Raw genomic sequence first — 20,196 nt, 5'->3', positions numbered from 1 at the left:
TATTGGCCTGTAGTTTTCTTTCTTTGTGACATCTTTGTTTGGTTTTGGTATCAGGGTGATGGTGGCCTTGTAGAATGAGTTTGGGAGTGTTCCTCCCTCTGCTATATTTTGGAAGAGTTTGAGAAGGGTAGGTGTTAGCTCTTCTCTAAATGTTTGATAGAATTCGCCTGTGAAGCCATCTGGTCCTGGGCTTTTGTTTGTTGGAAGATTTTAAATCACAGTTTCAATTTCAGTGCTTGTGATTGGTCTGTTTATATTTTCTATTTCTTCCTGGTTCAGTCTCAGAAGGTTGTGCTTTTCTAAGAATTTGTCCATTTCTTCCAGGTTGTCCATTTTATTGGCATAGAGTTGCTTGTAGTAATCTCTCATCATCCTTTGTATTTCTTCAGTGTCAGTTGTTACTTCTCCTTTTTCATTTCTAAGTCTATTGATTTGAGTCTTCTCCCTTTTTTTCTTGATGAGTCTGGCTAATGGTTTATCAATTTTGTTTATCTTCTCAAAGAACCAGCTTTAGTTTATTGATCTTTGCTATAGTTTCCTTCATTTCTTTTTCATTTATTTCTGATCTGATCTTTATGATTTCTTTCCTTCTGCTAACTTTGGGGTTTTTTTGTTCTTCTTTCTCTAATTGCTTTAGGTGTAAGGTTAGGTTGTTTATTTGAGATGTTTCTTGTTCCTTGAGGTAGGATTGTATTGCTATAAACTTCCCTCTTAGAACCACTTTTGCTGCATCCCATAGGTTTTGGGCCATTGTGTTTTCATTGTCATTTGTTTCTAGGTATTTTTTGATTTCCTCTTTGATTTCTTCAGCGATCTCTTGGTTATTTAGTAGTGTATTGTTTAGCCTGCATGTGTATTTTCTACAGGTTTTTTCCTGTAATTGATATCTAATCTCATAGAGTTGTGGTTGGAAAGGATACTTGATAAGATTTCAATTTTCTTAAATTTACCAAGGTTTGATTTGTGACCCAAGATATGATCTATCCTGGAGAATGTTCCATGAGCACTTGAGAAGAAAGTGAATTCTGTTGTTTTTGGATGGAATGTCCTATAAATATCAATTAATCAATTGATATTTCCATCTTGTTTAATGTATCATTTAAATGTATTTCAATCTTGTTTAATGTATCATTTAAAGCTTGTGTTTCCTTATTTATTTTCATTTTGACCTGTCCATTGGTGAAAGTGGGGTGTTAAAGTCCCCTACTATGATTGTGTTACTGTCGATTTCCCCTTTTATGGCTGTTAGCATTTGCCTTATGTATTGAGGTGCTCCTATGTTGGGTGCATAAATATTTACAATTGTTCTATCTTCTTCTTGGATTGATCCCTTGATCATTATGTAGTGTCCTTCTTTGTCTCTTGTAATAGTCTTTATTTTAAAGTCTATTTTGTCTGATATGAGAATTGCTACTCCAGCTTTCTTTTGATTTCCATTTGTATGGAATATCTTTTTCCATCCCCTCACTTTCAGTCTGTATGTGTCCGTAGGTCTGAAGTGGGTCTCTCGTAGACAGCATATATATGGGTCTTGTTTTTGTATCCATTCAGCCAGTCTATGTCTTTTGGCTGGAACATTTAATCCATTTACATTTAAGGTAGTTATCGATATGTATGTTCCTATTTCCATTTTCTTAATTGTTTTGGGTTTGTTATTGTAGGTCTTTTCCTTCTCTTGAGTTTCCTGCCTAGAGAAGTTCCTTTAGCATTTGTTGTAAAGCTGGTTTGGTGGTGCTGAATTCTCTTAGCTTTTGCTTGTCTGTAAAGGTTTTAATTTCTCCATCAAATCTGAATGAGATCCTTGCTGGGTAGAGTAATCTTGATTGTAGGTTTTTCCCTTTCATCACTTTAAATATGTCCTGCCACTCCCTTCTGGCTTGCAGAGTTTCTGCTGAAAGATCAGCTGTTAACCTTATGGGGATTCCCTTGTATGTTATTTGTTGTTTTTCCCTTGCTGCTTTTAATATTTTTTCTTTGTATTTAATTTTTGATAGTTTGATTAATATGTGTCTTGGCTGGTTTCTCCTTTGATTTATCCTGTATGGGATTCTCTGCGCTTCCTGGACTTGACTGAGTATTTCCTTTCCCATATTAGGGAAGTTTTCAACTATAATCTCTTCAAATATTTTCTCAGCCCCTTTCTTTTTCTCTTCTTCTTCTGGGACCCCTATAATTCGAATGTTGGTGCGTTTAATGTTGTCTCAGAGGTCTCTGATACTGTCCTTGATTCTTCTCATTCTTTTTTCTTTATTCTGCTCTGCGGTAATTATTTCCACTATTTTATCTTCCAGGTCACTTATCTGTTCTTCTGCCTCAGTTATTCTGCTACTGATTCTTTCTAGAGAATTTTAAATTTCGTTTATTGTGTTGTTCATCACTGTTTGTTTGCTGTTTAGTTCTTCTAGGTCCTTGTTAAACATTTCTTGTATTTTCTCCATTCTATTTCCAAGATTTTGGATCATCTTTACTATCATTATTCTGAATTCTTTTTCAAGTAGACTGCCTATTTCCTCTTCATTTCTTTGATCTGGTGGGTTTTTGCCTTGCTCCTTCATCTGCTGTGTTTTTCTCTGTTTTCTCATTTTGCTTAACTGTGTTTGGGGTCTCCTTTTCGCAGGCTGCAGGTTCATAGTTCCCACTGTTTTTGGTGTCTGCCCCCAGTGGCTAAGGTTGGTTCAGTGAGTTGTGTAGGCTTCCTGGTGGAGGGGACTGGTGCCTGTGTTCTGGTGGATGAGGGTGGATCTTGTCTTTCTGGTAGGCAGGACTGCATCCGGTGGTGTGTTTTGGGGTGTCTGTGACCTTATTATGATTTTAGGCAGCCTCTCTGCTAATGGGTGGGGTTGTGTTTCTGTGTTGCTAGGTGTTTGGCATAGGGTGTCCAGCACTGTGGCTTGCTGGTCGTTGAGTGGATCTGGGTCTTAGCGTTGAGATGGAGATCTCTGGGAGAGCTTTTGCCATTTGATATTGCGTGGAGCCGGGAGGTCTCTGGTGGACCAATGTCCTGAACTCGGCTCTCCCACCTCAGAGGCACAGGCCTCACACCTGGCCGGAGCACCAAGACCCAGTCAGTCACATGGGTCAGAAGAAAAGGGAGAAAAAAGGAAGAAAGAAAGAAAAATAAAGTAAAATATAGTTATTTAAAAAATAGAATAGTTATTCAAATAAAAAATTTTAAAAATTATTAGAATAAAAAAATTTTTTAAGTAATTAAAAAAAAGAAGAGGGCAACCAAAGCAGAAAACAAATCCACCAATGATAACAAGTGCTAAAAACTATACTAAAAAAAACCCAAAAATGGACAGACAGAACCCTAGGACAAATGGTGAAAGCAAAGCTATACAGACGAAATCACACAAAGAAGCATACACATACACAGGCAGAAAAAGAGAAAAAGGGAAAAAGTGTATATATCTACATATATCTATAAAAAAAGGAAGAGAGCAACCAAATCAATAAACAAATCTAGCAGTGATAATAAACTCTAAATACTAAACTAAGGTAAACATAAAACCAGAAACAAATTAGATGCAGAAAACAAACCCCAAGTCTACAGTGGCTCCCAAAGTCCACCTCCTCAATTTGGGATGATTCGTTGTCTATTCAGGTGTTCCACAGATGCAGGTACATCAAGTTGATTGTGGAGATTTAATCCGCTGCTCCTGAGGCTGCTGGGAGAGGTTTCCCTTTCTCTTCTTTGTTCGCACAGCTCCCGGGTTCAGCTTTGGATTTGGACCCGCCTCTGTGTGTAGGTTGCCTGAGGGTGTCTGTTCTTCGCTCAGACAGGACGGGGTTAAAGGAGCAGCTGCTTCGGGGGCTCTGGCTCCCTCAGGCCGGGGGAGGGAGCGGTACGGAAGAGGCGGGGCGAGCCTGCGGCAGCAGAGGCGTCGTGACGTTGCAGCAGCCTGAGGCGCGCCGTGCGTTCTCCCGGGGAAGTTGTCCCCGGATCACGGGACCCTGGCCGTGGCGGGCTGCACCGGCTCCCGGGCGGGGCGGTGTGGGGAGTGACCTGTGCTCGCACACAGGCTTCTTGGTGGCGGCAGCAGCAGCCTTAGCGTCTCACGCCCGTCTCTGGGGTCCGCACTGATAACGGCGGCTCGTGCCCGTCTCTGGAGCTCGTTTAGGCGGCGCTCTGAATCCCCTCTCCTCGCGCACCAGGAAACAAAGAGGCAAGAAAAAGTCTCTTGCCTCTTCGGCAGCTGCAGACTTTTTCCCGGACTCCCTCCCGGCTCGCCGTGGCGCACTAGCCCCCTTCAGGCTGTGTTCACACCGCCAACCCCAGTCCTCTCCCTGCGATCCGACCGCAGCCCGAGCCTCAGCTCCCAGTCCCGCCCGCCCCGGCGGGGGAGCAGACAAGCCTCTCGGGCTGGTGAGCGCTGCTCGGCGCCGAGCCTCCGTGCGGGAGTCTCTCCGCTTTGCCCTCTGCACCCCTGTGGCTGCGCTCTCCTCCGTGGCCCCGAAGCTTCCCCCCTCCGCCACCCGCAGTCTCCGCCCGCGAAGGGGCTTCTAGTGTGTGGGAACCTTTCCTCCTTCACAGCTCCCTCCCACTGGTGCAGGTCCCACCCCTATACTTTTGTCTCTGTTTTTCCTTTTGCCCTACCCAGCTACGTGGGGGGTCTCTTGACTTCTGGGAGGTCTGAGGTCTTCTGCCAGCGTTCAGTAGGTGTTCTGTAGGAGCAGTTCCACATGTAGATGTATTTCTGATGTATTTGTGGGGAGGAAGGTGATCTCCACGTCTTACTCTTCCGCCATCTTGAAGCATACCTCGAAACTCAAATTTTAAATTGAATCATAGTCTAGTTAATCTTTTATAATTAATTACTCCATGTACAGCCACTGATCATTTCAGCATCCTAAGTCCCAAATCTGAGGTAACTGACGTTTGGCGAAGTCGTTATCTGCTTTTGATTCCATCTGTGCTGTCTTAACTGCTCTTTGAAATTACAGGGTCCGGGTGTTGTGCAGCTTAGACTTTTTTTTTTGTCTATTCGTTAGTCTTATTTATATAAATGGGTTAATACTGTTTTAGTTGTGACTCATCTAATTTTTTAGAAAACATCTAATATTTGGATAGACTTAGGTTTAGGTCAGAGTTTGCAGAGATGAAGAGAGTTCCAGACACACCGTTCCCGTTTCCCCCGTTGCCGACATCTTACTACAGCAGGGTCTGCCCCAGGAACCAACACTGGTACGTTACCACTAACCTGCATTCTATCCTCAAATTTCATCAGTTTCCCCCAATGCTCTTCTCTGTTCCAGGATCCTGTCTAGGTTCCTAGATTACATTTAGGTGTCATGTCTCTGTAACCTCCTCTGGTCTGTGACAGTTTGTCAGGCTTCCCTCCCCTCGTGCTGCCCGCTGACCAGGAACCCTGGAGGGCTTCACGGAAGAGGTCACATCCAGGATTTTGGCTTTACAGCATCCTTTTGATGGCAAACTGATCACTCACCTCTCTGAGAGTGAAAGGGACCCCAACCCTTTGCTTGTCCCAGTCAGCACCACCACCTGTGATAAAGGGAGATATCACCAGTGTTGACGTCAATCTTCTCTCTTCTGCTGCTGAGAAACAGATGCCTTTTCTGTGAAGCCTGGTCCCCAGTGCGGTTTGTAACTGTCGCTGGTCCCCCGTGTGGCCCCTTCCACTACGGCGTGAGGCTGGGACCCGGCCATGCCCTCATACCCCTGGTAGGGCTCACCGATGGGTGGAAGCCTGTGTGGTATGAGGGATCAGAGCAAAGGCCCTGTAGAGGCACAATGCCCCCACCCCGGGCAGGCCCTGTAAGTCCTCAGCTGCTTTGGAGTTGGCCCCATCAGCTGCTCTGAGGTCAGGACCAGAGGGTCTCTGGAGGCCCCCAGGGGAGACGAGGTTGTCCAGCACCACGTGCTGTCAGTAGCCAGCCCACCCTCTCAGTCACCATCTGGGAGGAGAGCGGGAAGAGGGGATAATATCTGAGGACTGAGCCTTTTGCCGAAGAGAATGAGCAGATCCCTGAGGGTAATGCTTCAATGATCCCATCAGACTGGCTTGACTGAATCCTGGGAAATTCCGTCCCCGTTGCCTCACTGCAGTGCCCGGGGCTCCTGGGGACAAGAGCTCAGGGATGGAGGGGGCAGAGGAAGGGGTGTGTGGGGGGCCCCTGCACGGGCTGTACATGCCCCAGTCAGGTTCATTGCGGTCTGCAGCTGCCGGGGCAGAACCCCGGAGCATCCTCTGTTTCATGTCCCGAGCACTTCTGTAAGTATCGGAGGATCGATGGGCTTCTGCATTTCCTAGTTATAAATTTCATCTTTAGTCATCACTCCTGCAAAAGGGACTTACTACGGGTTTCCAGATAATCACAGAATAGTGTGACAGATGGAGCTGCAGACCTACTTTATGGGACACGAGGACGCTTTGCCTAATGAGGGAGATGAAACATTTATGACCCTCATGTTTCACTTCCAACCCAAAGCCTAGGATATTTCATAAATATTATTTTATATCAAAGCTTGCAGAATCACTATCCCAGGAGCATTTGATCAGTCAGATATTTCCTCTCTGGAAAGGCTCTTGTGAGATCAGAGCCATGTGTGTAGCTACACAGGACACACACGTGCAGAGGAGAGGCCGAGTCCCAGCCTGGGCCGTTCAGCTGAGAGCCGCCCCGGGAAGGAAACACCAGTCTCTGCTCTGTTTCATCAGCACCAGTGCTGCGTGGAAGGGATGAAGTCTGCAATGGAATTTAAACAGCTATGCGAGCTTTGGAGAGGTCCAATCCTCCCTGCGCTCTGGGGCACACACACAGATGCAATTTTCAGCACCTCGAAAGGGAGAAAAATGGCGGATCATGGCATAGGATGTAAGCGCTGGGGTTTGCCGGGAGGGGGTGTGCTCACGCCAATGTCACCATGAGGAAGCAGAGTCAGGGAGGTGCCAGGGATTTGGGCCGAGGTCCCAGGGCTGCTTTGTGGGAACCAGGGCTCAGAGCAACCTCTGGGCAAAACCAAAACAAACCCCCCAGACTTCATCTGTGTAACTTTACCAGGAACTGTACTGCTTAGCATCTCCTTCGGTCTTCACTACAGCCCTATAGATGATGTATAGCAAGAAGTCTTGTTCTCATCTGATGTAAGGATCGGAAGCTCAGAGGGGCCAGTTTCCCAGCTTAGAGCTGGGCTAAGCCTCCTCCTGGCCTCACTGTATGGTGCCCATTCCCCAAGAGTGGGTGGAGCTGGCCGAGGGCAGCTGCTTCTGACGTTTCCCACCGGCTCCCTAAAGGGGGCTGTTCTCTCCTCCTTCAGATCATGGCAGTGCCAGGGGACAGGCCTGGTGGACAGTCAGGCCGAGAGCATCCCAACCACGCTCGGACAACCTGACACCGCCAGGCCGACTTCTTGGACATTGTTTGTTACCCTCACTCGCCAAGCCCCAGTTTCCTCCTTTGCCCAACGAGGGTGCATGTAAATCAATAAACACACACGCGGGCCCACATGCACACCCACCCTGTTTGCTGGCGAACAATGATGACACTTAACTTGCAAGACTTTTCTCAGGCTGAACACGCAACAAGCCTCAGTCACCACATCCTTGCAGGGGCCCTGAAGTAGGGTGACTGTGATCCCCAGTTTGTGAAGGAGGAGGCTGGGGCATGGGGTCCCCACCTGGGGTCAGCAGAGCTTTTGTCCCCCAGTCCTGCCTCAGGGTGCCCGGCAGGTGGGGACTGCGCAGGGATGGTGGGACCCACTGTGTCCATAGCCCTGACCATCTACGTGGAACCAGGAGATTTTTTTTTTTTCTTCACATTTTATTTTTTTAACATCTTTATTGGAGTATAATTGCTTTACAATGGTGTGTTAGTTTCTGCTGTATAACAAAGTGAATCAGCTATACATATACATATATCCCCATATCTCTTCCCTCTTGCATCTCCCTCCCACCCTCCCTATCCCACCCCTCTAGGTGGACCCAAAGCACCGAGCTGATCTCCCTGTGCTATGCGGCTGCTTCCCACGAGCTATCTATTTTACATTTGGTAGTGTATACATGTCCATGCCACTCTCTCACTTCGTCCCAGCTTACCCTTCCCCCTCCCCGTGTCCTCAAGTCCATTCTCTACGTCTGCGTCTTTATTCCTGTCCTGCCCCTAGGTTCTTCAGAACCATTTTTTTTTTTTTTTAGATTCCAGGAGATTCTTTGAGTGTAACGTCCAACTGTTGCAAAAAGTAAGAAAAATCATTCCAATCGTTCTTGTCTCCTTTTTGAAAGTGTGCTTAGAGCCCGTTTCTCATGTCCCGGTCAGAAGGATTCTGAGCCGGCACATGAATGAGTGGAATCCTGAGTGATGCCGCGTCCTCAAAGGATCCCGTCAGTGAAGCAGCCGAGCCCGGCGTTCAGACTTTGATCTTGGCCTCCAATCAGGCAGCCAGTTAGCCGCAGCAGATCCTTCTTAATTATCCCAGCTGTAACTGGGAAGCCTTGGCCAACCACTCGGTATAGGAACACCCGGCATCTGACACCAAAGTCACACGTCCTTCCCTTGGAACACATCTGGAACCCCGGTACACACACCCTCACTCCTCCAGAAAGTCGACACGCCACTCACAACACTTCGCTGTTATAAAATACCTCTATCATTTTTCAGCTTTAAAAGCCAAACACACAGCCACCGCTGTCCAGAGCGCAGGCCTTGCTCTAGCCACCTGGTCCTCGGACGCCCCATCCCCGAGGGCACGCAGAGCTGGCTGCTGGGCTGGCCTCCGCCGGAAGCCCCAGGGTCCGAGGGGCCTTTCTGCTGGGGGTGCTGGCGGGATCAGTTCCAGGTTGTCCCCAGGACGGGCTGCCTGTCTGGAGAGGACCGTCTACCTGGGGCCTGAGGTGCACGCCTGGCTGACCCCACGTCCCTCCCCCCCCGCCCCCCACCGTGACACGGATGCCTCACGGCCCTTTCTCCTCTCTTCTTCCCAGGAGCCAGTGAGCAACTTTTGTCATCTTTCTTCCTCCGTAGCTCACTTGCTTTTGGTTTCAGTCTCTCCATGCTCTTCTCTAAAGCGTCAAATATTCCGGATGGACCTGTGGCATTTTGATGCCACTTTGCTCACCCTGGACATCCCCTAATGTGACACCCAGGGCAGATTAAATACATGCTGAACAAACGAATGAACTGTGGCAGGAAGGGGGGGACCCCTTCCAGGGCCCGAGGGCGGGCTCTTGTCTAACACTCGGAAATGAACTGTCCGAGGAGACACACGTGCTGACAAAACAAAAGGCTTTACTGGGAAGGGGCGCCCGGGCAGAGAGCAGGAGGGTAAAAGAACCCAGGAGAACTGCTCTCCACGGGGCTCGCAGTCTTCGGGTTTACGGTGATGGGGGTTGCCGGGTTGTCTCTGGCCAATCATCGTCCTCGGCCCATATTTGGTCTGGCTCGGGTCCTTCCTGGTGGCGCGCGCATCTCTCGGCCAAGATGGAGTCCGGCGCGAGGGTTTCTGGGAGGCTGGCCGGACCAATCGTCTCTTCCCTCTTCCTTTCGGCCCCGCCCGGATTCTCCGGGTTAGTTCTCAGCGGCGGCGCGGCGTTCTTTTGGGGACGTTCTGTGGTGAGACAGCTCACGCAAGTGGTTAGCGTCCTGTGGCCAAGGCAGGCCGTTTCGGTCAGCGGTTCCCCAACAGGACGAAGGAATGAATTTCATTTTTGGCCACACAAGCCACACCAGCCAGGCCAAATCCCAGGCGACAGTGTCGTTCACGGAAGGAGAACTGGGACATATTTCACGTACTGATTTGGGATCGAAATTGAGAAGCAAGACATCGAAGAAGGTTAAAAAACCGTAAGTACCGATTAAGATCTTAACGAGCTTTTTAGTGCTAAAAAAGGCCCTCACTTGGTTCCCGTGTGTAAGGAGGGCTCATTAACGGATGTGTGAGGAGACGAAGACGTGAGGCTGGGTCCTGTGGCCTCAGGAGGACAGAGCAGAAGCCTGTCTCTCTCAGTCTGAATGGACCTCAGCTCTCAGGGCAGGGCTGCCCAACGCCTTCTGTCTTTCACTTTGCTTCCACTATTTTCTGCTAACTCTGTCTCAGTATTTCACGTTCAAACTCCCCAAGAGGAGAATCCGATTAGTCTATTCCAGTGGTGAAAATTAAATTAACCCCCAATCCAGAGCAGGGATATTCAAACTAATTTAAGCCACGCTCTGGGCTTCCCTGGCGGCGCAGTGGTTAAGAATCCACCTGCCAATGCAGGGGACATGGGTTTGAGCCCTGGTCCGGGAAGATCCCACGTGCCGCGGAGCAACGAAGCCCGTGTGCCACAACTACTGAGCCTGTGCTCTAGAGCCCGTGAGCCACAGCTACTGAGCCCGCGTGCCACAACTACTGAAGCCTGCACGCCTAGGTCCCGTGCTCCGCAACAAGAGAAGCCACCACAGTGAGAAGCCCGCGCACCGCAGTGAAGAGGAGCCCTCGCTCACCGCAACTAGAGAAAGCCCGCCCTCAGCAACAAAGACCCAACGCAGCCAAACATAAAAATAAATTAATTAATTAAAAAAAATAATAAAGTAAAATAAGCCACGCTCTAACCTGTTTAAGTGTTCTGCAGAAACCAGCAGAAAACAGAAGTAGAAGTAAAGTCTGTAAACGCGACACTATGAATCCAGAGGGAACGGCCCTTTCTCTTTCCTCCCCTATCCTCCCACCCCCCTCCACCTCCCTCTCTCTCCTGTACATACCCCGAACCGCACTTGCTGGCTGTGTCAGTCCTTAGCGTGACCCCCTCCCTGGCTGAGCAAACCCAGGCTCCCAGCCGGGGAGGTGGGAGGGGAGAGGAAGCCGGGCTGGCAGTGTTGCCCAGAGGAGGGGCCGGGGTAGGCAATCCCCAGGTGAGACGGAGGACCCTGCAGCCGGGGCCCGTGTCCCGGTGTGGCGCCCTGACATGGGGCCCGCTCTGTGACCGCCTGTTCAGAGGATGTACAATGCAGAAACAAGCCTCTTTAGGCTGGAGGATTCAGCTCCGGTCCCATCACCCAAACCACGCTTGGGTGTGACTGTTTCGTTTCGAGGAGGAAGGCCTGACGTTGCTATGAGTGGCCCTGGGCGAAGGGTGGCATTTGTCTCTGGTGCCCGTGGTACACCGACAGCCAGCCCCTCTTTTTCCCTGGGTAATGAAGTCTCATTTCCATTCTGGGACTGGCTGACTGAGGGGAGATGGAACCAGCTCCACAGGATGAATCGTGATGAGTCTAAGGCAATCCTGAGAATCCTGTTCCCCTTTGTTAGTGATTGAGTTTGGGCAGCAGTGGAGTGAGGGCGTGCAACCCTGTTCTGGCCAGTGAGATGTAAAGGGAAGTCTCGTGGAGAATTTTGGGAAATATTTTCCTTTTTGATGAGAACAGATGTACATGAAGTGAATTTACCCTTTTTTTCCAGCCTTTGTATATTATTGTGGATGATGGGATGTTTGGAACTGTGGCAGCCATCTTGGGACCAAGAGGAGAAAAAAAAATAGCCAAACAAAACAAGACAATGCAGAGAGGCTGACCTAGAACCCTGATATCATCAAACCACTGGATCAATGTGGAATTTTCTACCTCTACACTTATTATATATAATAATAGGTCACTATTGCTTATGTGCTGTTAGTCAGGTGTCCTGTTACTTGCTATCAAGAGCTGGTTGACTGATATATCAGGCACCAACATGCCTTGGGACTTTCTTGGAGAGGCCCACAGTGGTGATGTAGTCTGGTGAAGCTTGTTGCATACATGGCAGAGAGCAAGGATGACAGGAGAAGACGGAACAGGTTCTTTTATTTAAAAAAATTTTTTTATTGAAGTACAGTTAATGTACAATGTTCTGTTAGTTTATGCTGTACAGCAAAGTGATTCAGTTGTATGTATATATGCATTCTTTTTTAAAATATTCTTTTCCCATATGGTTTATCATAGGATATTGAATATAGTTCCCCGTGTTATACAGTAGGACCTTGTTGTTTATCCATCCTATGTATAATAGTTTACATTTGCTAATCCCAAACTGCCAATTCTTCCCTTCCCGAAACCCCTCCCCCTTGGCAACCACAAGTCTGTTCTCTATGTCCATAAGTTGAACAGGTTCTTTTTTTTGATAACCCCTAGCTGAGAAACAGCACTAGCTCCCAGAAAATGTCAGGATCCTCTGTTGTCCCCACCCCTTCCCAGATGGTATCTCAGTCAAGGGGACCTGTTTGTCTCTCTTGGGAGAATTTGGAAAGGAAACGAATGAAGAGACCCCAAAGTCAAGGAATACCCTGTATCTTGCTTCTGGGGCACTGGGCTAGGGTGAGCTGTGTCTGCATGGAAGGGAACCAGCCTGGAGCCATCTTAAAAGGGCCTTCATCCGAGGAGGTCCCAGGCAGGAGCACTGGGGCAGTGACACGGGGGCTGTGTGTGTGTGTGGGGGGTGCACTGCTGGAAACCTGGACCCTGTGGGGCTCGGGCTGCGGCGGGGAAGATGTGCGCCAGCCTGGGGCATTGCCCACGTTAAGGGGCCAGTGGGTGAAAGGACTCAACAAAGGAGAGTCTCTGAACAATAATTACGTAAAATCCACCCCTACCTGGAAGGAGAGTGAGCTTCATACGCCTGCCAGGTTCAGAAGACAGCAGCATTAGATGCAAGTGCACCTGTCAGGTGCGACGCTTCCTGCCCTTGTTTCCCCTCTGGGCCTCCTCCCAGCCAGACGTCAGGCATGGGCGGAAGGAGGGGAGAAGAGCCCTTTCCCTCCGGTCCTCAGGCTAGAATAGAACCGGGCTAGAGAGAAGCATTGGCTTGTTAATAAAAAATTCTTTTAACTATTATGGAAATGGGTCTCACATATACACAAAAGTAGAAAGGATAGAGTAATAAACCCCCATTTACTCATCCCCTAATTTCAACAGTTACCAATATTCTGCCTTTTATGTTTTACCTCTTCTTCCCCAATGTGGTTTCTCCTGGAGGATTTTAAAGCAAATCCCAGACACAATACTGATAAGCACTTCAGTATGTGTCTCTAATACATAAGGACATTAAAAAAAAAAATCACCACAATGTTATTATCACACCCAACCACACAAAGCAGTATTCCCATAATATCTAATATTTGAGAGGCAGCACATGTTAGATTTTCCCCTTGACTCAAAAATGAATGCTTTGGTTCATTTATTCAAATCAGGAACCAAACGGGACTCCCCATTGCCTCGCATTCATGGGATAGGTCTCTTAGGTCTTCACGTCCCTCCTGATGGTTTTTAACAGCCACTGATGATCGTTCCCAAGCTCCACCGTTTCTTTGCAAGATTGTGATTTTCTAAGAATATAATTACTTGCATATTAATTAGCTGGGTTCTTCTATTAAGAATTTTCCCCATCAACTGCTGGGTTTTTCTGAAGTACAGTCTGTATAGGAAAGGAGTCTTCTTTACATTCCGTCTTCAGAATAACATGTAGGTGTCCTAGCCGCCTCCAAAGATAACCAATAGGTTTGGGATTTCTGTTCTTTGTATGTTTAATTTTGTTTGTTTTCATATTATTATGAACCCATGAGTTGGTATATATTTGGTTGTCATCATCCTTCGTTTTGGTGCTCAAATTATCCAATTTTTGGTGAACTGATGAGCCTTCAGATTGGGTCTTGTGTCGTTTTAAAAATACTCTGGGCTCTTAGATGGTTTTCTGTTTTCAGGCTCAAGATGTCAGGTTCATCTTGTACATTTCCTGCCCCAAATCTGACCAAAGTAATTTCTTCAAGGAGCCCTGGTTCCTTTCAGTGGAAAGTGATACTTAGAAACCAAATCTAGATGGAGAAGCATTTCACTTTAAATGAATTTGGAGCCTCAGATAGCACATGGAACTGGTCATTTTTAATTACAGAGAAGTAAGACCGTGCTAAAATTGATGGAAAGACTTCTATTTTCCGAGGCTGATGAGAGTTGCAGGAACTGCTCTAACTCATGCCAAGCTCTGCACAATTGAATGAACATTTCTAGCCTCAGGTTTTCTCATTTGTAAAATGGGAATAGCCAGTGTCTACCAGTGGGCTCTGATGAGGATGAAGTAAGGGTCCGCGTATCATTCTTATTCTAATGAATGCTCCCCAGATGGTGGACGTCGTGATAATTATTGTTGTCTCTGAAACACAGAGGAGAGACTCGCCCTTCTTGGAGACAGGAAGGTCACCCAGAGGATGGAGGGTTCAGCTGGGCAGGCAGGAGCCGTCTCACGGTTGACCAGAGGCTGACTGTGTACCCTGTGCTCTGCAGCAGGATGGAAGGTCCCCATGAGACAGCACGTCGGGCATTCTGATCTGCGGGCTGTTACTAATAGGAGCTGCACTAATCACACACAAACCCAGCATCTGAGATGCAACAGTTGCCCTGAGAATTGCAATAATGGACATACAACTACATGGAGCAGTGGACAGAAAGGAAGAAACCCCACATCCGGCTGTTTAGAGAGCTGCTTGACTTCACCCACTGCTTCATGTCGAGCTGCTTGCCGAGCATGTGGCTCAGATGCCCCGCAGCCCTGCTGGGACACAGGGCTTCAGGCAGCAGATGAGCCCCGGTCCCCACCTTTACTGAGCAGGCCCACCAGGTATGCTGTGGCGTTACGGTGCAGGGGAGACAGCATCAAAAGAGCAAGGCCGCGAGGAAGGGCATTTGGCTTTGGCCATGAGAAACAGATGTTTTTGGTTGCTGTCTCCTGAGATTTGGGCTCATTTGTTACTCAGCACTATGGCAGCAAAAGCTCACTCGTGTGGCATTGTTGCAGAAAGGTGCCTGCAACTTAGTGGTGAAGAAACAAACATTTATGTGCCAACTCCACGGGCCTAAGGGATGCCCAGAGAGCCAGTAAAAGAGGAGTTCTGAGTGTGTCTGTAGGGTGTTTCCAGAAGAGATTAGCATTTGAATTGGTGGAGTCAAGAAGACCAGCCTCACCAATGTGGCGGGTGACATCCAACCCATGGGAAGCCTGAACCGAACAGCAGCGGAAAGGAGGGGGAGTCTGCCCTCGCTGCTTGAGCTGGTCCTGCCCTCGGGCATGCGTGCTCCTGGTTCTCAGACTGGCACTCACACCATCGGCCTCCCCCTCCCCTTCCTGGGCCTTTGACTCAGACTAAACTACATCACCTGCTTTCCTGGGCCTCCAGCTTGGAGATGGCAGATGCTGAGACTTCTCAGCCCCCATAACCGTGGGAGCCAGTTCCTGTAATAAATCTCCTCTTATCTATGTCTAGTTCTATATCTGCATCTGTTGACATATCATTGATCTCTCAGTTGTGTTTCTCTAATGCATTATTTTGGAAACAAAAAAAGAGCACGGATGCCAAAGAAGCTATGCTTTCTCTACTCACATGAATTTTTTTTCTGCGGCATGTGGGCTTCTCTCTAGTTGTGGCGCCCGGGCTCCAGGGAGCACGAGCTCAGTAGTTGTGGCACGCAGGCTTAGTTGCCCAACCAGGGATCGTACCCGCGTCCCCTGCAGTGGAAGGCGGATTCTTTACCACTGGACCACCAGGGAAGTCCCTACTCACATAATTTTTATCCTTTGACATTCACGTCAGAAATCATTTCTCTTTAAAAAAAAAAAAACAAATGCGTAAAATGGTATAGATGATCTTATTTGCAAAGCAGAAACAGAGACACCCCAGCACAGACCCTCCCCCTCTCGCCCCAGGCAGGCAGGGCGTCGGCTCTTTCTCCACATCTGAGGCTGTTTCTCGCTAGACAGAAGCTTCCTAACGCCACAGCCAAGGGAAGTACTTTGTAAAAGGCCTTCCAGGGAGGAAGGGAAAGCCGGCAGGCACTCTGGCTCTGGGAGTGGAGGGGTGTCCTTCCTTCAGGATGGAGAGCACGACATAGATGGGGTCTGCGTCCTCCTGATTCTCCTCAGCTGCCCTCTCCATGGAGACACGAGGACCAGCTGATGGTGGTGGCTGGGGGAAAGGTGGTTTGTGTCCCAGCTGATGTGGGAGTGGAAGCAGGTCAGCTGGGGGACATTACACTTGGAAGCCTGAGCATAAGTGTTACAATGTTACAATGTTATGTTTTCCAGTGACTTAATGTTTAGGATGTTATCATTTTATTTTGAAAGGTTATAATTTTCATTTCATATTATTAACTTTTATATAGTCAAATCTTTTAATCATTTCCTTTCCTCACTATATATATGTTTTTAATAGACTGTGTTTTTATGAGCAGTTTTAGGTTGACAGCAGAATTGAGTGGAAAGTACAGAGATTTCCCGTATACGTCCTGCCCCAACATAGGCACAGCCTCCCCAGTATCAAAACCCTGCACCAGACTGGTATATTTCTTACAGTCGATGAACCTGCATTGACCCCGTGTCATCCAAAGCCCAGAGTTTACACTAGGATTCACTCCTGGCATTGTAAATTCTACGGATTTGGACAAATGCGTAATGTGTAATGACATATATCCACCATTATAGTGCCATACAGAGTAGTTTCACTGCTTTAAAAAATCCTTCCTTCCCATTCACCCCCTGGCAACCACTGATCTGTTTATGGTCTCCATGGTTTTGCCTTTTCCAGAATGTCATAGAGTTGGAACCATACAGTAGGTAGGCTTTTCACATTGGCTCCTTTCACTTAGTCATATTCATTTAAGGTTCCTCCCTGTCTTTTCATGGGTGACAGCTCATTTCTTGTTATTGCTGAATAATATTCCACCGTCTGGATGGACCAGAGTTTATTTATCCATTCACCTGTTGAAGGACATCTCAGTTGCTTCCAGGTTTTGGCAATTATGAATAAAGCTGTTATAAACATATGTGGGTAGGTTTTTGTGTGGTTATAAATTTTCAGTTCATTTGGGTCAATATCAAGGAGCGTGATTGCTGGATTGCATGGTAAGAACGTGTTCAGTTTTGTGGGAAACTTCCAAACCGTCTTCCAAAGTGGCTGCACCATTGTACCTTCCCACCAGCAGTGAAAGAGAGTTCCTGTTGCTCCACATCCTCACCAGCACTTGGCATCGTCTCTGTTGGGTTATGGCCATTCTAAAGGTATGTAATTCCCTCATGACACGACGTGGAACATCTTTTCCTATGCTTATTTGCCATCAGTACATCTTTTTTGGTGAGGTATCTTTTCGGATCTTTTGCCCATTTATTAATCCAGTTGTTCATTTCCTCGTTGTCGAGTTTAAAGAGTTCTTTGTACATCTTGTATAGCGGTTCTTAATCAGATGTCTTTTGCAAATACTTTTTTCTCAGTCTGTGCCTTGTCTTCTCATTCTCTTGACATCTTTTGCAGAGTACAAGTTTTTAATTTCAGTAAAGTCCAGATTATTAATAATTTATTTCATGGATTGCTACTTTGTTGTTGGCTTTAAAAAGTCATTGCCATACCCAGGGTCACCTAAACGGTCTCCTATGTTGTCTTCTATGAGTTTTATAGCTTCGCATTTTACATTTAGGTCTACAGTCCATTTTGAGTTATTTTGTGGAAAGGGTGTAAGGTACGCGTCTAGATTCATCGTTTTTGGTTGTTCTGGCATCGTTTGTTGAAAAATGATCTTTGCTTCATTGTATTGCTCTTGTGCCTTTGTTAAAGATCAGTTGACTATATTCATGTGGTTATATTTCTAGATTCTGTATTCTCTTCTATTGATCTGTTTGTCTTTTTTCCCCTCAAATACCATATTGTCTTGATTACTGTAGCTTTATAGTAAGTCTCAAATTCGGGGAATGTCAGTCCTCTGACTTCGTTCTTGTCCTTTAATATTGTGTTGGCTGTTCTGGGTCTTTTAATTCTATAAACATTAGAATCAGTTTGTTAATATCCACAAAATGAATTGCTAGGATCTTGATTCAGATTGCACTGAATCTACAGATGAAGTTGGGAAGAACTGGCCTGATGACAATATTGTATCTTCCTGTCGATGAACATATCATAGATGTTTACCAGGAGAGTCACCCTTCTGCAGGACTAATGTGCCCGACATTCGATTTTTATTGAGTCAGAGAGCCCTCCAGTGCAAGCAATAGTACTGATGTCACATTCCTCCTAAAAGATGACAGGAAATTAATTCCATGCTTGTTTTCACAGCGGTTCCCATTTTAACCTCAAAATAAAAATAGAAGTGAAAGATGTTAGTCTAGTGACATGGTTAAACCGAGCTACTATAAATCTTTAATCAGCTTAAGTATTAATATGATTTGGGCATCTGTTACCTCCCAGAGGACCCTGTTAGGTGTCCACTGCCCAACAGTAAGAACTAGTTCTTGGCTCAGCAAATGCCTTGACCGCAGGGAAGTACCCTGTCTCTCTCTGAAATCAGACCCAGTTCATCACCCAAATTCAGCTGCATTCTCCTCTTCACTCCCTAGAATCTCCTCTATTGAGGGTTTTCCAGCCTTGTGTGAAACGCCCGCATCTGGACTATTGTGGCTACCAGGGTCCACAGCACAGAATGTACCACTGTTTCGTGCTCAGCTGACGCCGGTCCCTCCTTTTTGCAGCCCCGCCCAGACCCTGCTGCACATCTGTGGTTGACAATGAGTCTGATTTCACATTTTGGCTCTGCCGTGGCATTGTCATGGGAACTGAGCACATGCCCAAAGGTTGTAAACAAGGGGCTCTTCAGCAACAAATATTAAAATGAAAAGAAAAGAAAAGCTATTTGTCTTTCCCTGTTATTTTTGGTTCCCCAGGATTCCTTCTCAAAGCTTCATGAAAACGCTCTGGCTCTGTCCACCACACTGTTTTCCACCTAAATGGAAGCTCAAAGGCTTCTCTGGAGACAGATGGCAGGGCGGCATCTGTCCTGGGGCCAGTGTGCCCCTCCAGGACGTCTGCCCTCGTGAACTTTGTCCAAATGCCCGCGAGGGACAGCAGAGCACAGGAGGTAGTCCAGGACTGTTGGAACAATCCTGCTGGGGTCACCAGCAGGAGAAGAGGGGGTGTCCTGGAGCGGTCAACCAGAGCAGTGGTCCCCGCTGCCTGCTGTTGAAAGAGTCCAGTGTCGTTGGGGGGAGTCATGGGATGGTGGGGGGAGTGAGGGAGAGGGGTACCGGTCCCTCCCAGGGCGCTCCCACCTGCAGGCAGCCCCGCCCTCACTCCCATCTCCTCTCTCCATCCTCGGGGCTTTGGAAGGTCCTCCTCTGGGCCTGTCTTCCCCCGAGTTGGCCCCTATTCACCTTGGGTCCTTAGGGCCTTACAGTCCTAAGATGTGAGTCTTGAGCACACTGCTTACCTAGGGGACCCCTCGGCCTCTGTGGGCGTGGGGCATACACCGGAGGCTGCGCGGGAGCTGGTGTTTGTTCAGAGCGTCCACACAGAGGGGTGCATGTATTTTCTTTTCAACATACACAGTGATGCTGCTTGCTTTTCTACCCATGGAATGACAAGCTCACCCTGGTCTGGCAGGGATTTTTATTTTTTTGGCTGTGTTCGGTCTTCGTTGCTGCGCTCGGGCTTTCCCTAGTTGCAGCGACCGGGGGCTACTCTTCGTTGTGGTGCGTGGGCTTCTTATTGCGGTGGCTTCTCTTGTTGCGGAGCATGGGCTCTGGGCGTGCAGGCTTCAGTGGTTGTGGCATGTGGACTCAGTGTTTGTGGCTCACGGGCTCTAGAGCGCAGCCTCAGTAGTTGTGGTGCACGGGCTTAGTTGCTCTGCGGCATGTGGGATCTTCCCGGACCAGCGATCGAACCTGTGTCCCCTGCATTGGCAGGTGGATTCTTAACCACTGCGCCACCAGGGAAGCCCTGGAAGGGATTTTAAAATTAAAAGACACATCTCAGGAAACCCCTCAGTCCCAGGCAAACCAGGATGGTTGGGCTCTATCTCTCTAAAGGAAATCTGGAAGATTTGCATATGATTTCTGAAGGTAGGGTCTGTGTTTTTCTGATCTTTGTGTCCCTGAGTGGACTGCCAGCCTGACACACAGCAAAGAGTGCTCAACCATGATGTGAGAGCTTTTTCTTCCTGGTGGTGTGGACCAAGGGCGCTGAGCGCTCACACTGTCTCAGCCGTCGCTCTGCATGTGGAGTACTCACAGGTAGCACTTGGCTGTTCTGGAGCTAAGTCGGGGGACAGAGATCCTCCTACAGAAAAGAACCCAAGTGATGCCCAGAGCCCTGGGACTGCCTGGGCCAGATCCTCCCTCCGCTTGCCAGCTGGGCACTGGCTAAGGGCAGAGCTGGTCTGGCCCCGATTCCCTCATTTCCAACAGTGGGAATCCCTGCC

The 20,196-nt window shown here is 47.9% G+C and overlaps 1 long non-coding RNA gene across 1 annotated transcript in view; it reads left to right on the top strand.

The window, feature by feature from the left end:
- The first annotated feature begins 8,845 nt into the window (after positions 1 to 8,845).
- LOC309615482 overlaps positions 8,846 to 20,196 on the top strand; it is a 100,733-nt gene continuing 89,382 nt past the window's right edge. The window contains exon 1 of the long non-coding RNA XR_014236869.1: positions 8,846 to 9,801. This is a non-coding gene — a long non-coding RNA (uncharacterized lncRNA). The remainder of the gene's footprint in view (positions 9,802 to 20,196) is intronic.

This window comes from Balaenoptera borealis (assembly GCF_965194805.1).
Source record: "Balaenoptera borealis genome assembly, chromosome: 18".
Lineage (NCBI taxonomy): Eukaryota > Metazoa > Chordata > Mammalia > Artiodactyla > Balaenopteridae > Balaenoptera > Balaenoptera borealis.
Note: the sequence above shows the minus strand (reverse complement) of the source record. Positions and strands in the feature narration are given on the sequence as shown.